Raw genomic sequence first — 11,450 nt, forward strand, 5'->3', positions numbered from 1 at the left:
GGTCAGGTTTCGGTGTGTAGCCCTTCCGAGTTTGGTTGACCTTCTCATAAAACTTGCGCGTTTCATTAGCTCGGAATAGTTGCTCTAATTCTTCACGATCTCTGTCCTCCTTCTGGCGCTTTTTCCTCCTCAGGATCGTGGTCAACTGGTTCCTAGCTCGTCGGTATTTGGCCAGGTTCTCTCTAGTGGCAATACTTAGATAATTTTTCCAAGCAGTTTTTTCCCCTCCACCGCTTGTTAGCATTCCCCATCAAACCAATCATTTTGTGTACTCCGAGGTTGAATACCTAGTGCCGCGGTAGCGGCCTCTCCGATGGCCGAGCGTATACTGCCCCACCCATCTTCGAGGTTTGAAGCACCTAACTCCTCGGAAGAAGGCAGTGCCTCATTCAGTACTCGCGCGTAGTTCTCGGCAGCTTGTGGGTTATCTAGCTGCCTGATGTTTAGCTGAGGAGGGCGGCTTTGACGTGTCCGATATACGGTGGACAGCTTTGAGCGCATATGTACTGCTACTAGATAATGGTCAGATGTTAGATGTTAGGTGATGTTAGAGAAAAACCGGCCCTCTATGAGAACGTGATCAATTTGGTTCATTGTACGTTGGCCAGGTGACCTCCAGGTGGCTTTGTGGATATCCTTGCGCGGAAAAAGGTGCTTCGGATCACCAGGCCTCGGGAAGCTGCGAGGTTTATACATCGTTGGCCGTTATCGTTTGCGTCGGTGTGCAGGCTATGGGGTCCTAGCACCGGTCTATACATCTCTTCCCTACCGACCTGGGCGTTTATATCCCCGATGACGATCTTGATGTCCCGTGACGAGCAGCTGTCGTACGTTGCCTCCAGCCTCGCGTAGAACGCTTCTTTCTCATCGTCGGGTCTACCTTCGTGCGGGCAGTGCACGTTAATAATGCTATAATTGAAGAAACGGCCCTTTATCCTCAATACACACATTCTCTCGTTGCTCGCCTTCCAATCTATCACGCGATCCTGCATTCCGCCCAACACTACAAAACCCGTTCCCAGTTCGTTGGTAGCGCCACCGCTCTGGTAAAACTGGGCCTTTCCGCCACAAATCTTCGATACCTTCTCTCCTTTGCGACAGATTCCCTGCAGAGCTACGATGCCGAGTTTGCGGGGTTCAAGCTGTTCAATCAGCACCCGCTCGCAACCTGCGAAATTTAGCGATCTGCAGTTCCAAGTACCGAGTCTCCATTCGTCGTCCTTGTTCCGTCGCCTAGGTCGATGCCGAATATTCCGCTCCGAATTTGCTTGAATTCTGTTAGTTAATTAATTTAGGTGTGTAGCCGTACTGGGGCAACACTACCGAGTCTCGCGATGGGGCTGCCATCTTATAGTGCCTAGACTCACTATACCTCCTTCCCGGTTAGTATACGACCTTTGTTTCCACCGAGGTTGGTTACCCGATCTCTGCTAAGGTTGCTCGTATTCGGGATCGGGTGGTCGGGATCGTAGTTGCTGGATAAGAGGCTAACGACCACTATGGGGTCTGTATTCCGCATTATCCAGCCGTTTACCAACCGGCAAAATTCAATTACCGAGATTTAATTCTCCATCGGAACCATTGCGCTCACTGCTTTTCGGATCAACGCCGCAATCGAAATATTTCTTGGAGATTATCCAAACATATAATTCGCGTTTTCTAATGACTTCATTTATGCCTCATGACGATCATAAAGTTGTTATTAGAGTAGATAAAATGCTCTAGGTTGTATGATTACGATTGAGCAAATCTTAAGCATTATAAGTCCTCTATTTTTTTGAACGGCGTAGCAACGCGCAGGACAGCACTGCCCATGGATGCATAGTCGACGTAACGACCAGCACCATGATTGTTGAGAAAACGCATTTTTATCGTGAAAAAGGTTTAAAGCCATATAATCTTTGCTATAAACTTTTTCAATCGAATAATCTGTCAATTTAGTAGAGTTTATTAATCAAAACAGGACTGATGGGGTTTTATGATTCATTCCTTATTTATAGTGTTTAATAAATGCGAACGCCAGTTTATGCGAATAAACAAACTGTTTTTTTGAACGATTATTCACATAACTTGGCGTAAAGCTACAAAAACAAATAGGTTACTATGCTGATTGATTATGCGGGGAATTACGTCAACCATTAGCATTACGTGAAACCAATAGCAGAGTACCGTCATCCGGGGATACTTGCAACACTTTTGAACTTTGACTTAGTATAAGTTTCGAAGTATAGCGTTTAGGTCCAGTGCAAGTAGCCAAAATTTGTATAGTGGTGAATACTTTTGATTTATGATTATGAGAAAAAATATAAACTAAATGAATCTGCAGAATGAACCGAAAATAGGGGTGTTGCAAGTTACCCAGTAAACGGGGTTACTTGCAACACTTTTCTGATTTTGCATTTCTTATGATTTTATATCTGATTTCAAACCGCGAATGATTATTTTGAGATATTTTGAATGTATTTGTAGTAAAACAAGAGATACTGGAGGCGTTTTTTGTTTCCCAATTTCGTTTATCGCTTTTTTAAAGATATTCGGTGAAAATGCAGCATGTCGGCGAACTCCAAATTGCCGTTTCAAGGCACGTGGAATTTTTCACAATTTTAATTTTTCTGGAGATGGTGGTAGACAAAATAACATCGTACAGATGCAAACTTACTTTGTACATACTGTCTATTACGATAATTTTCATTTTTCATCATACTGCAAGCCGCGCCATATTGGAAGTAACAACACGAATTCATCGTTTCTTCTCAAAGTTCAAAATATAAACAAAGCTCAAAGTTGCTTTTTGTTAGCTTATATGATGCACTTATTGTGTACAGGAACCAAACAGTAAAAAATAATTCCATGTCAATGGACTAACGCTTTGACAAGCGAATGGTCATGGGTTCGAATCTTAGTAGAATCAGGCCATTCGATGTCAAAGTGACTTTAGCATGGGTTTATTCTCAGGCCCCTCATCGCCCTTCCTTCATGCTGAGTTCTATATTATCCCGATATGGCCTATTGACAGTGCAAAAATGAGACCCTTATAGTAAAAATGCACTGGTTTGCTACGCCAGGGATGACTATAATTGGGGACTGTGCGCTGTCATGTGGAACGAGGTGGGTAAAGTAGAGTAAAGTATTGAAAGAAGGGTACCCAATTACACACAAGCACGCATAAAAAAAATTCAATAAGCATATCGCTCACTCAATAGCGACTATAGCCAAAATAAATGCAGTGCGGGTTATACAACAAACACCCGGGCGATATATCACAATAGATCTAACCATAATGGTCGCAGTGATGAGTCCATACAGGAAAAAAAAATGGACTAACGCAACTTTGCACATCCATTTTTCCTACTCTGAAAGTGAAATTACTTTCCAATCGTATAAAAACAAGCAAAATAATGATGTAATGGATTAAACTTAACTAAACAATAGGTAAACATCCCTTCTTTAAAATGGCATTGGGTACAAATGGTTATGTTAACAAACAAACGCGTTAGAGCTGTCAAAAGCGCGATGCGCCAAAGTGTTGCAAGTAACCCCGGTGTTGCAAGTATCCCCGGATGACGGTAGCTCAATTTTCCTAAATTTCTCGAATATTTTCGAACAAACATATGTTGTTTGAGTATTGGGCATGTGAACAACATAGTTAAGAGTACGTAGGACCGAAGAAGTACATTTCGGTCATTTTGATTTTTACGTCAACTATGCATCCATGGGCAGCAGCAGGACACGGGTCCTCTAGTTACACTATAAATTATAAATTATATTATAAAGGCTCATTATAAAGGTCAAACCAATAACATGAGGTTGGTCTAAAAAATCTGCGCTATAAAATTCCAAATTAAGTTTTGTCTACTTAAGTTTTGTGCAGAATAAACAATGGAATCTTCGAAATATTCCAAAAAGTTTTCGTAAATTAAAAACGTAAAGAAGATGGTTCACCTTCGTGTGTTCCTGAAAAATGACGAAGCAATTACCGCCGTCTTCATCAGCATAGAACCGAGGTGGCTCGCACCATTTGAAGCATTTTGTCTCCATTCTCACTTGAATGTGTATTTGAATAGATATAATGAGAGTTTTGGTACGTATCGTCAGCTTCATATGGCAGCGTATGCTTTTTGAAAGTAGTGCGAAGGGCGAAACAGATTTCCTACTGGAATACGCCAGTGGGTCTCCTTATTTGTGTTGTTATCTGTGATGACTAGTGATTCTAAAAACACGAACTCATCTATTACATATCTTCTAATTCATTACCCTCAACCGTCTGTGGTAGACCCATGTTCCTTTCCTGTGAACCTCTAAAAAGCAAAGCAAAGCCTAGGTGCTACCTTCCGTTATCGAAATTTGGCCTTCTGTTTTTATACGACCGACTTCGCAGCCAGCTGTTAGAGTACAGGACAATTGCGGGGCCAGTTGCAACGATCCTATTAACTCTAACAGCCTCTCCCAGCCGAGATTCGAACATACGATGACTGGCTTTAAGGCCAGCGTCAGACCTCGACGCCTACTGGGAAGCATAGCATACTGTGAACCTCTACCATTCGTGTATTTGGCCTTCGCCATCGCGAATTTCTGCTTACGGTACTGAAGTCGTCTGCAAAGCCTCCCAAGCAACAATGAGTTTTATGGCGATTTTCATGACCAGTTTTGGTCTTAAATGTCATCATAAGGGTGTAATAATATCTAAATTGTTACTTGGGCTAGGAGTTGATAACCTTAATTAAAAATCATGCCTCTTGTTTCTATGCCCTTTCTTCGGATCACCCCCTCATTTGTATTGTTTTGTATTTGGTATGATATGGTATGGTATGTTATTATCGGCTGTTGTACGCAAATGAAGCCACCACAGATGAACGGTATCGAGTTTGATTGTACAGCATGACCACGCTCGGCTCCACCTTATAACTCACTTTGAAACATTCAAATGGATGTTACTCTAAAATTTAACGATTATTTGTTTGAAAATAACATAATAACATTGTAAATGGTTGTAAATATACTGTATATACATACTTTTTTCTTTACTCATATTTGAATTTTGCTAGAACGCTGGTTTTAGTTTTTCGTATGTAGTTTATTCATTTGATTTCTCTATAAACTAAGACCTATAGATAATTTATATTACAAATACAACAACAAATATCGTTTTAAAATCATTTCGTGGACTGCAAAAGCCGTATACCTAAACCAAATATATTACAAAGATTCGTCATAGTCAATACTGATTCATGCAAATTATAAGGAGTCTGGTTAGAGTGAGGTTAGAAACCAAACTGCCTTGATTATGCCTACAAGCGTCAAAGTATGTTTGAAAATCTCAACTTTTCCATCAATCACTACAGCCCATAAACATCATAGGCCAATGTCACACGTGTCATATGGTTTACATCAAGTTGCACTGTAAATTGCAGGTCCTTTCGCTGCTCTGCATTATTCTCAATGCCATGGTCTAACGATACTACTAAATTGTCCTTTCATTGTAAGAAACCCTCCGCCAGCAGAGCATAGTTCCTGACTAATAGAAGCAACAACCGCAAGCAACCGCTTTATCAACTGCTCCAAATCTCGTCTCCGTAAAGTAGCTTCTAAAAGTTAATAAATTACCGTTTAGTACCCAGACTATTAACGTCGGAACGAACCTAACGATGGCAATAAATTGTGTCATGCTGCGAGCCCAGTAGATTGACGTGCGTTGCGTACTGCTGCGGCCAACGGTAGGTGCGAAAAGACCCACCTTTTCATCAACCGCTCAGATCGTTGCTAAGTTACACCGAAGATCATCCAATCAATCGACAGCAGCATAGCGCCAGATCCAGTGACTGTACGTATCGGCACGCAGATCGTAAACTGAGTGTGCAAAACTGAATAGATCCCTAGTGTAGGGTTGTGCGACGATCAAAGCAGAACATTTCGTAGACATTTTGATATTGATCACGCACAGCCCTCATTGTAGTGTACTGGCAATTCAGACCGCACTTCGATCTAATCTCTGGATCGCGAAGTTAGCGAAACGCCAACTTAAAGGTGCTAATGATTGCTTACCATTCATTGGTGCCGGATTTGCATCCACAACCTCGGCAGAAGAGCGGTAAATCAGGCAATTGTGAACGTATGTGCTGCTATCTGCCATCGCAGCCAGCCAAATGACCTGGATCATATAATAAACAATTTTTAATTGAATGTTGCAATAATTTATGTGTAACTTTGAGGGAAATTATGTTGGACTGTTTCGCCTAGAATGGCGGTAACTATCAAGCCGGGGCGATTAAAAAAATGTAAAACGACTAGCAGTTCTTGACTTGGACCTTACCTTTTACGGATAAATGGCAAAAGATGATGAAATGCTAAATTGGTACATAGCGTATAGATATGCAATAAATTATGAACAGTGTGTTCAAATCTGCTAGTAATTTTATAACGATTGATTTTTTTTTTTTTTTTTGCACCGAGATTCATTAGGGTTGAATATTTATAGTACGAGCACTTTTGCAGTCAGACACATAAAAGTTTTATTTTACTACTGCGTGAATATGATACAAGCTGGGTGCCACTAATTGATACAAAAAACAATCATCTGTAATCTACGTTTTTGTTGTCATTAAGTGGAAAAATTGCGTATCTATCGTTTTGCTAGTACTACAAACGGACAAATCAATGCATTTATCTAACTTATTGTTATCACGCCTTAGCTAAATTAAAGCTGCCAATTTTATAACCATCAACAACAAACAATAAACAAACAAAAAGTTTTCAGTTTTTTATACTGAACAGATTCTTTTGTCGCTTCTCACCAATCACCAGTTCCAATTTAACACTTCGTTGCTAATTTTGCTATATAGTTTCATACGTTTCAATACCAATCATTTTATACACTTCACCATCATTGTAGGAATATAATTGACGATCTGTTCAGCTTTTATAAAATGGTTTAATAGTTGCTAAATATCGAGCTACCTAGTTGCTTGTTTTTTAAGTTTCGTCGGTACCTCACAGCACATGACAGTCTTTTCCACACACACAAAAAAATCAATAACTTGTTTTAATGGTAGTTATTCAAAGGGTAAGGTTTCAAAGGTAGTTTTAAAATTCTACAAACACACCATTCGCGAAACGCAGCAAAGGATGAATGGTACCAATCAACACAACAGCGACGGCACTGCAATATCCAATTTTAAGCTGCGCTGTAGTAAAATGATCGTTTTTCACTCCATAGTGCACGGCTGGTGGATGCAGTTTTTGCAAGTTGCAACAGCTCAGCTGGAAAATGTTAATGATGCGTCGAAAAGTGTACGATCATCATTAGGTTTTCTTAGTTTCTCTCCCAAGCCGGCACTTTACGAAGGTCACTCGGAAGAGAAGGTTTTCAACTATTATTGGAACGTTCAATATCCGACTATAGATCAAAGGAAATTGACTTGCTCCAGTCTGGTTTTTAAATTCGATTCGATAAATTATACAATAAAGTTATGTAACAAGGGCCATTAACCCGCCTTCTAGGAATAGTTCTATTTATGGTATTAGTAAAGTTACGAGCACTGTCTGATTTTGCATTAAAATTATAAATAGGAAATGAAGTTTAAAAACAAGTGCATACAAGTGGGTTCAATGATTGAAATTTAATATGGTAATAAAGTTTTAAGTCATTTAAATGAATCTACCTCAGAACCATGTCAATGAAATTCAAATGTTGAGTAGGTAATCAAAATACTGGTTATTTATAGCAGTTTAAAGGAAAAATAGCGAAACAGTTATTCCGTTTTAATTTTAATGGAATGTTTGCTTCGAATACCGCTCTTTATATTGTGGTCAATCTATTGGCTCTTCTGAGCGGCCATTTTGTACCACCTTATCTTAATCTATCTGAGTAAAACTATCTGAGCATGTCCAAGAGAGAGAATTTGGCCAAGTATCGACGAGCGAGGAATAAGTTGACCACGATCCTGAGGAGGAAAAAGCGTCAAAAGGAGGACAGAGATCGTGACGAGCTAGAACAACTATTCCGGGCTAATGACACCCGCAAGTTTTACGAGAAAGTGAACCAAACTCGCAAGGTCCACACACCAAAACCTGACATGTGTAGGGACGAGGGAGGGGATCTAATCACAAACGAGCGCGAGGTGGTCGCCAGGTGGAAGCAGTTCTTCGATGAGCACCTCAACGGCGACATAGCAGCAGGAGACGCAATGGAAGTTAACATCGGAGTACCTACAAACGACAGCAACGTACCGGCTCCCGATCTCGAAGAGATCCGACGAGAAATCGGTCTGCTGAAGAATAATAGAGCCGCCGGAAAGGACCGACTCCCGGCAGAACTCTACAAAAATGGCCAAGAACCGCTAGCAACGGCACTTCACTGGCTGATTTCGAGGATTTGGGAAGAAGAGAAACTACCGCAGGAGTGGATGAAAGGCGTAGTTTGTCCCATCTACAAAAAGGGCGACCGGCTAGACTGCTGTAACTACCGCGGCATTACGCTGGTCAACGCCGCCTACAAGGTGCTCTCCCAGATTTTGTAGCGTCGTCTATCCCCAATAGCAAGAGAATTCGTAGGGCAGTATCAGACGGGCTTTATGGGGGCCCGTGCAACTACGGTTCAAATTTTGACGTAGGACTACGTCTTACGGCAAGTTCTGAGATAGGGTGTCATTCCAAAAAATCGAAAAATGCGAGCGTCACGAAAAATGAAAGGTTTTGAGCTTAGTGGTTTTCCGATCGATTTTCAATATTCTTACACCAATCGATCGGAAAATCTTCTAAGAATTGACCCAAATGAAGAAAAGTATGCATTCCTGATGTTGAACTATTGAAAAATTGAAAATAATGAGCCTATGTTTTACCAGAATTCTCGGTTCGTGATTGCTTGGAAGATTCTTTACGATGATCTAAACCTATACCAATTTGATGTCTGTGCTTGGGAAGTAAGCCAAAACAAGTGACAAAGTTTCCTCATTTCAACAAGATTTCTTAACACCACGGTTAAACCTAGACCATTTTGGTGTCCTTGCTTGAGAAGTATACCTGAAAGGCCCCTCGTACCAACAGACTTCTTACGAACGCGATTAAACCTAGTCCAATTTGATGTCTATGTTAGGGAAGTGTGCCAGAAAAAATGACACAAGTTCATTATCCCTACAGATCGCAAATTCTTTACTGCGAGACGATTAAACCTCGGCGAATTTGATATCTGTGTTGGAAAAATGTACTACAGCTGTAGTGTTCAGTTATAATACGACTTTGTATGAATACGCATGCTTGCCGTTCCATTGACAAGATGTGCTGTTGATAAAATAGGATTGAATTGGTAAAATCCCTTCAACGTGGGAAACCATGAAGCAATCTTTAATTTCAATAAGGTAGCAGGAAAGCAATAGTTTGTGTTCTTGATTTTGTTAAATTGTTTTCAAATGTACAATCTTTTGAGAATTGAACGTATGCAATGTTACTACTTTGATAAATGTTACATACAACGCATGTAGCATGTATATATGTTGCATATAGCATGCATACATGAAGAATCGAATGAGTACAACCATGAATGCATGCTACTATCACTACAAAGACACTTACGTAGTCCTGCGTCACTTATATATGCGGTCGTGTCTTGTACACAACCCCTCTGATTTTTACTCTCCGACAAATCCTCCAGAAATGTCGAGAGTACAACGTGCCCACGCATCATATTTTCGTGGATTTCAGAGCAGCTTACGATACCGTTGAACGCGAACAGCTATGGCAGATAATGCACGACTACGGTTTTCCGGACAAACTGACGCGGCTGATCAAAGCTACTCTGGAACGAGTGGTGTGCTACGTGCGCGTTTCGGGGACACTCTCAAGTCCTTTCGAATCGCGCAGAGGGTTACGGCAAGGAGATGGACTGTCCTGTGTGTTATTCAATATCGCTATTGAAGGTGTGATCCGGCGAGCGGGCATCGAAACGAGAGGAACGATCTTCAGCAAGAGTAGCCAACTCCTAGCCTTTGCAGATGACCTCGACATCATTACCAGAAACCGTGGGACGGCGGAGGCAATCTACGCCAGACTTAAAACGGAGGCTAGGAGGATAGGGTTACAAAAAATAATGCGTCGAAAACCAAGCAAATATATGGTAGGAAGAGGCTCCCGAGAAAGTAACGTTAGTAACGTTAGAAAGTAACGCCTCCCACGGACAGTGACTATTGATGGCGATGAACTGGAAGTGGTTGATGAATTCGTATATTTGGGATCTCTAGTCACCGCTGACAATAATTCGAATAAGGAGATCCAACGACGCATTCAAGCATTCTCGGCTGAATAAGCAAGTAAGTAAGTATCTTAATCTATGTTGCACCCCGAGTCACTTTTTTCTATTGCTCAGCTTCTGTTTGACAATTGCCCAATATTTCTCAATTGGGTAGAATTGAGAGCAGCTGGGTGTATTGACGGGCTTCTCGATGAAATCCACCCCGTTGTTTCGATACCACTCGAAGGTATTACTCCGCTGTAGTGGTAATTTGCCAAATCAGGTCAAAACATTACAGGTCCATTGTGACCTTTGTACGGAAGAATGCGTTTTGTTAGGCACTCCTGTTTGCCATGCCAGGCTTGTTTGTCACGATAACCTGTTTTTTTTTTACCGAAATACCCAAATACTCTGCCAAATCTAGGAAGCGGCCCATAATCCACCTTCACGTATGTTTCGTCATCCATGGTCACATCACTTTCGGTCACATGTTTTGACCATTCCTACTACTATTCTTCTACGACGCTTGCCATGATCCTGCCGGTCTGATGCTCACGGAAATGTTTTAGAATGTAGCACACGGTCAATTTAGCAAATTTAAACGACTTCGCGATTTTTAAACCTGCCCACGTCGAATTTTCGACGTAAAAACCAAAATTAATTTTCAGTTCGCTGCTTCCGTCAAGTCAACTTCTATAGAACAAAACTAATCGTGGCAAACTTGTCAGTACTGAAACAGTAAACATTCCAGAACAAACTGCTGTCAAAACATTCCAGGCCTTACTCTAGGAGCACTGCAGTAAAATGAACAGTGCGTCCAGATATTAAATGCACACTTACTTCTACCAGCAGAGAGGCGGGGTGACTCTCGCCATTTCAAATATTCCTCTCCACTGTACTTGGTCCTGGGCTACTCGTCTCCAAATCGTTGGGCCCCTCTATTCCTGGTGCCGATGAGGTTCTTGAAGAGAACGGAGTCGTCCGGCATTTCTACGATGGCAATTTCTCCAAATAGTTCCGGGAGCTCGTGTTTGATACGCCTACGCCACTCTCCGCTATCCATTTGTATTCCTCCAAAAATAGTCCGCAACACCTTTCGTTTAACTACGAAGTGCAACGTATATCTTCCGTAAGCAAAGTTTCTGTCTCAAATCCGTGGAGGACTACCGGTCTGATTAGCGTTTTGTTTATTGTCAGCTTTGTACAGCGTATGCTTCTTGATCGAAGC

The sequence above is a fragment of the Sabethes cyaneus genome, chromosome 2, assembly GCF_943734655.1.
Source record: "Sabethes cyaneus chromosome 2, idSabCyanKW18_F2, whole genome shotgun sequence".
Lineage (NCBI taxonomy): Eukaryota > Metazoa > Arthropoda > Insecta > Diptera > Culicidae > Sabethes > Sabethes cyaneus.